This window comes from Marmota flaviventris, unplaced genomic scaffold (assembly GCF_047511675.1).
Source record: "Marmota flaviventris isolate mMarFla1 unplaced genomic scaffold, mMarFla1.hap1 Scaffold_460, whole genome shotgun sequence".
Lineage (NCBI taxonomy): Eukaryota > Metazoa > Chordata > Mammalia > Rodentia > Sciuridae > Marmota > Marmota flaviventris.
Window position 1 is genome coordinate 58,450 of NW_027288285.1, and position 6,551 is coordinate 65,000.

A 6,551-nucleotide genomic window follows, 5' to 3' on the forward strand; every position below is an offset into this window, starting at 1 on the left:
TCTCTCTCTCATTACCGCAGGGCTCCATAAGTTGCTGAGGCTGTGTTAGTCTTGTGATTCTCCTGAATCACCCCACATGTCTGTCACTGGAGATGTGTGCACATCTGGGGACTAGAGTAGTATGCTGTGTGTGAGAGATTATTTTATTCTTCAAAAGTCGGTACACTTAAAGACATATAGGTTTCCTACATGAGAGGTCACCAATTAGTGCCCTTTTTATTAGAACGTGTATTGTATCGAAGCTCTAAACTTATCCCATAGTCAGTGACACATGTGGAAGTTCTAACATATGCATTCGCATTCGGTGTAACATTCAGATTTAAAAAAAAAGAAAAAAAAGATCTGTGCTTGGGGCTGGGGATGCGGCTCAAGTGGTAGCCCGCTCACCTGGCATGCGTGCGGCCCGGGTTTGATCCTCAGCACCACATACTAACAAAGATGTTGTGTCCACACTAATAACTAACTAACTAACTAACTAACAAACTAACTAACTAAATAAATAAATATTTAAAAATTCTCTCTCTCTGTCTCTCGCTCTCACACTCTCTCTAAAAAAAATTTTTTAAAAATAAATAAATAAATAAAAAGATCTCTGCCATTAATGACCAGTTTTCACATCTGTTAGTTTTAATTGAGTAAGTAAGGGTTTGGTGATCGTTTGTTGAAAGAATACTCCTGTACCAGGTGAGTGGCAGTGTTTTCTGAACGCATAAGAGTATTTGTCCACTTGAGTCCAAGCTGTTCACCTAGGTCCAACTGTTGGTGAGCAAAAACCACATCGTGGCAGTTATCTGGCCAGAGTCATAGATTCTGAACGTGGCTTCCAAAGTCAAAGGTCAATGAATGTACGTAGGACTTCTAGGCAATGTGATGTGAAGATCTCTGGGCTTGTTGTACAATAAATATGTCTGTGTTCCTTCAGCATTGAAGGAAATGTATTCATTCTAGAATGCAAAGCTTGGGCTAGGGTTTTAGATCGGTAGTAGACCACTTGCCTGGGACGTGTGGGGCGCCGGATTCGATCCTGAGCACCACAGAACCAAAACAAAGGGGCACACAAGCAAATAGGGTAAAGATAGTGTGTCCATCCATCTACAACTCAAGAAATTAAAGGGGAAAAAAATTAAAATGCAAGTTTTAGCCAGGCATGGGTTGGGGGTTCATGTCTGTCCTCCCCCCCCCCCCCCCAGAGGATCAGGAGGGAGCTTGAGAGAAGGATTGTAAGCTCATAGCGAGAGAAAGTAACCTCGCGAGACCCCTGTCTCCAAAGAAAAGTTGTGATAGTAAAAGCAAATGGGACTCCGTTTTGTTTTATGTCTCCATTCTGTAAAACAACCAGGCCAAGTAGAAGGGTGATGACTGGGGCAAGATGTTCTTTTCCTTGTGCTATAGAAACCTTTAAGAACACGGAACTACGTGATGGGACATTGTTTCTGTAACTAGCCCATAACGGGGGGGGGGGGGGGGGGGCTATGCTTCTGTCACTGGAGTGGCTAGGCTGATTGTGATTGGCTGAGCGTCCCTCCGCCTGACTTCACTCTCCCGCTTCTGTAACATGGCTTGCTTGCATTAGCTAGACGCCCCTCCCCCCAAAACGTCCCTTTTGCAGGTTTCAGGCTTATAAGGGGCACCCTTGCAATTGTTTGGGGCTGGCCAGGGGAACAGCTTTATGTTCTTCTGCTCAGTCGCCACTACTTGTGCTTTAATAAAAGGCTTGATTCCTTTCTACGTGAGTGGTCTGGAAGTCAGTTTTTGAAACCCTGGGACCAAGCTTTAACTAGAACAAGCAAGCAAGCCAGAAAACAAATGAATAGATAGATAGATAAATGAATATGGGGATGTGGCTCAGTCAGTGGTCAAGTGAGCGCTTCTGGGTTCAACTCATAAATCAATGGATTTACCAAAAATGTATAAAAATATCTGTATAAAAAGGGGATGTTGGTTTAGCTCAGTGGTAAACTGTGTCTGTGTTCAGTCCCCAGTTCCAGGCTCCAGTCAGAAACCAGCCCCTGTGTGAGGGGCTGGTTTTTAGTTCCATCCCCACCAAGGAAACCCTGACATGAGTATGGGGAGCCTTATTTGTCTATTGGATGCCAAGGGTAGAGTGATTTCCATCTTGATCTGCCCCCCCCCCTGCTTTTTTTTTTTTTTTTCTGTGTGAGCAAGGTCTCTTCTAGTGTCTTGATTTTATTTATTTATTTATTTATTTATTTGGCCTAGTTGGAAACAATGCCTTTATGTTATTAGTTTCTTTTTATCTGGAGCCGAGGATGGAACCCAGGGCCTCGAATATGCTAGGCGAGCACTCCAACGCTGAGATATAAAGGACCCAGCCATCCCAGCCCAGCACGGCAGTCTTCAATATTTTTTTTTTTTTTTTCCTTTCCCCGTGGGCACTTTGAGATGAGATTTCCTTGCCTGTTTTGGTTGTTTGAGTCTCTCTTTGTTCACTACTTTTGTTTCTTTTGTGATGCTAGGCTGGGGAAGAGACCCAGGGCCTTGGGCATTGATCCACAAACGGTCTTGATTGCTGGGCAACACCCTCACCTTTTTTCCTTTGTCTCTTCCCTTCCCCAGAAAGTAAACCCAGGAAGGGCCTCCCTCTCCTTCTCCCAGGCCCAAATTCATCCTGTTTGGGTTTTGTGCACAGACCGGTACACACTAGACACACACACACACACACACACACACACACACACAGGAAACATCACTGTTTTGTTTTTGTTTGTTTCTCTCTTAACCTCATCCAGGCCCTCCCTCATAACTCTCAGGGGTGGGGGAAGGTGTTTACTATGGACCTCTAGTGGTGACAGCCTTGGGAGGGACTACTGCTGGGGAATTGGAGTGAGTGGGATGGGGGAAGTGTGGATTATAGTTCAAATTCCAAGGGTCGGGCAGAGGCACAGAAGCTATCTCCTAGGTGGGGCATGTTAAAGGCTAAGGAAAGTGATCAGATACCAGGGGTGAAAGCGATTATGTCCTCCCCGCCCCCCAGTGCTTCCGGGGGACTTTACTGTATGGGGGAGGGGGGGCGGGGGAACAACCGCACTGAGGCCCGTGCCCATCTGTCTTTCCAGGGACTCAGTAGGCTGAGGGAAGAGAGGAAGATATGACGCGGCGGCTTGCAGCTTAGTGATCTCTATATGGATATAGATATACATATCTAAGTCTGTCTGTCTGTCTCTCTATCTATCTATCTATGTCTACACATGTAGATAGATTATATCTAAACTGGAAATGGAACTCAGGCAGGCCTTCCAAAATGACGGTAGCTTTGCGCCACCTAGCGTTCAGTGACTGCAACTAACGAGGCTGCCCTTTTCAGACCACAGACCACTCACTGTGGACTCCCAAGTTCCACAGGGTGGAAACCCGTCGCTATGCACATTCTCGTGTATATGCTTGTGTTTCTGACCCGGTGGCAAGATGAGATCCGACTGAAGAAGCCAAGCAAGCCTAAAACGTGTGTCCCACCTTCACCACTCCTAAGTGTGGAGGATTAGCTGACTGAGAAAGCCTTAGGGGAGGGAGCAGCTTCGGTCCCATAGGGGACAGTTGGGAAGGCAAGGACCCTGAGTAGCTGCACAGTTGCTCTGGGATCCAATTTTACCTGTAGAACTACTCGGCGCTACATAAACCTCAGCCAGCCAGCCAGCCTGTGCTGCATTTTGTCCTGTCTTTATTGGTATTAGGTACTTTCCAGAAGAAATGGGGGGGGGGGGGATTTCCCATCTCGTGTCAAGAGTCTCCCGGGACCGAATCCTCCTTGTCCATGCTTTCCTTGAAGATCCTTTAGAGATTCTTCACTTCGAGATGGACGGATGTGTGTGCTGCTGCAGGTTTGACAGCCATCCGGGAGGAAAAAACAACCACCAAAAAAAAAAAAAAAAAAAAAAAAGTGTCCCAAATCATCTTTGTCATCATTCCACCATCCTTGGAAGAAGGAAGTCGATCCAAAAGTCCTGGGAAGAGAACAGTAAGAGTAGTGAAAGATCAGAATGGTAGGACCGTGTCCAGCAACCACCACCTCAGCTACTCACCAGAGAAGGTGAGGTCCTGGGAGTACTCAGGCAACCTCCAGAGACCTTGAGCTTTAACCAGCAAATAGAGAAAGGAGAGAGGGAAGGGGAAGGGGAAGGGGAAGGACACCCCCCCCCCCCCACCCCATGTGATAACACCACCACAGGGTTTATCACAGACTGAGATAGGATGTTGTCTCCTTTGATGTTAGCCAACATGAGCAATCAAGGGACACTCCCTCTCAAAAAAAAAAAAAAAAAAAAAAAAAAAAAAATTGAGGTGTAACTCCGTGGTGGTGGTTAGGTACTTCTGGATTCAATCCAGTGGAAATCATATCACCTTTCTTCCCTGTTTTAGGCAGACTTATCTGTCCTTGAGTCCACGCCCAGCGTAGTCTTGAAGTCACATAGACTTTGGAGACCAGAGGATGTCAGAAATGACTCTTATCAAAAGTAAGAAGCCGAATTACAACTGCGGCCAGGAAGAAGTGCAAGGTGGCCTTTGAATCTCCTCTACAAAACCTCCTGTTGTTGCTGACGTGCAGAAGAGTCCCTGTGTTTTTGCTTTGCCAGTGCTGCCATAAGCCTTTTTCCTGTGTCTCAAGACCTTGCCATCCTTATTGGATTGGGCCAAGCTTTCAGCAACAGGAAGAGGAGAGAGAGAGAAGAGAGAGAGAGAGAGAGAGAGAGAGAGAGAGAGAGAGAAAGGCCGGGGGAGGGGGAGCAAATATTAAAAAAAAAAAAATCAAGAACAAAAATAAAGAAAAGTAACCGAAAGGAAGCACCACCAGCACCAGCACCAGCAGGAAAGAAACAGTGAAGCAAAAGTGAAAGAAAGGAAGGAGGGAAGGAGAGAGGGAGCGAGCGAGAGTTGAGTTGGTGGGCAAGGAAGGACAGAAATGCAGAAACACTCAAGAGCACCCCCCCCCTGGCTGTGACATTCCTCTCCAGGTACTGACCACCAAGAGAAGAAAAAGCCCAGACCCACACAAGTAATGATTTGATGCATGCAATTAAAACTGAACTCCCGATTAGGAAAGAATGTCCCCACTTGAAATAAGGAATATTCGTGGAGTCATCCTACCGCCTCTTATAGCTAAAAAGAAACCATTGACAAATTAACTTGGGCGGGGGGGGGGATGGGGGGAGGAAGAGGAAGAGGAGGAGGAGGAGGAGGAGGAGAGGGAGAGGGAGAGGGAGAGCGGAGGGGAGGGGAGGGGAGGGGGAGGTTAGGGTGCGGGTGGGGGAGGGAGGGGAGGGCGGGGCGAGGAGGAGGAGGAGGAGGAGGAGGAGGAGGAGGAGGAGGAGGAGGAGAAAAACAGAGGAAGAAATGAGACAAGAGAAGTCTGCGAACTCCATTTTGCACACAGATGCCCCTGGTGGCACAGGATTGTAATCCCAGGGACTCGGGAGGATGAGGCAGGCAGAGTGCAATGCGTCAAAAACTCCAGTAGCACTCCCAGTCCCACATCAAAGCCAACCAAAAGAAAAACACACATAATTTCACTTACCCAGGCAGTATTTACATTGGGACAACTGGTCGACCTCTTTCGTTGGGGGTGTACTGGTCGACCTCCGGGATATATATATATATATATATATATATATATATGTGTGTGTGTGTGTGTGTGTGTGTCTGTGTGTGTGTGTGTGTGTGTGTGTGTGTGTTGCCTTGGAGGAGGAAAGGAGTAATAGGATGAGGGGGTCAAGGAAAAGAGAGAGAGAGAGAGAGAGAGAGAGAGAGAGAAGGGTGAAACTTAGGGGCTGGGTGTGTGGCTCAACCGGTAGCATGGGGCGCTGGGTTAGATCGCACCAAATAAAACATAAAATAAATAAAAATAAGTTAAAAAATAATAATAATAAAATAAAGATGTTGGGTCCACCGAAAACTAAACAATAAATATTAAAAAAAAAAAAAAAAAGGAAGGAAGGAAGGAAGGAAAGAAAGAAAGAAAAGGCGTGTATGAGTGAACACCAATTTCGACCCCAACCCCCATCCCGCTTATGTTAGGACAGCTGGTCGACCTCCATACTTACCGCGTGAAAAAAAATTCCAAGTCCTCATGCGGACAACTGGTCGACCCCGGTCGTGCTGGGGCAAACCGGCCAACTGGTCAACCTGCGGGAGGGTGGGGGCGGAAGAGGGGACAGGGGGAGAAGAAATGTAAGTAAACCAGCGCGGCAAACAATCAAACAAGCCCCGCCTCCCCGCCCCCAACCAAAAAAGGAAACCAATCATCTAGGGCTGTGAATATATCTCTGCAGGTAGAGTGCAATGCGTTCGAATGTCCAGTAGCAGTCTCAGTCCCGCATCGAACCGAGTCAAACGAGAAGCAGCAATACGGGTACCCTTCCAGGCAGATTTCACATTGGGACAACTGGTCGACTTCCGGGGAGGGGGCGGGGCGTGTGTTGGAGGACGAAAGGAGTCATAAATAGGGTGAGGGGGGCAGGGAAAAGAGAAAGAGAGAGAGAAGGATATATAAATAAAGAAATTTAGGGGCTGGGGGTGTGGCTCAAGAGGTAGCGCGC

General features: G+C 47.2%; 1 long non-coding RNA gene across 1 annotated transcript in view; it reads right to left on the bottom strand.

Moving 5' to 3' along the window:
- Positions 1-3,866: 3,866 nt before the first annotated feature.
- LOC139704220 (uncharacterized) overlaps positions 3,867-6,551 on the bottom strand; it is a 3,196-nt gene continuing 511 nt past the window's right edge. Inside the window, exons 2-3 of the long non-coding RNA XR_011706231.1 lie at positions 6,057-6,138; positions 3,867-3,962 (exon numbers count right to left, since the gene is read on the bottom strand). This is a non-coding gene — a long non-coding RNA (uncharacterized lncRNA). The remainder of the gene's footprint in view (positions 3,963-6,056; positions 6,139-6,551) is intronic.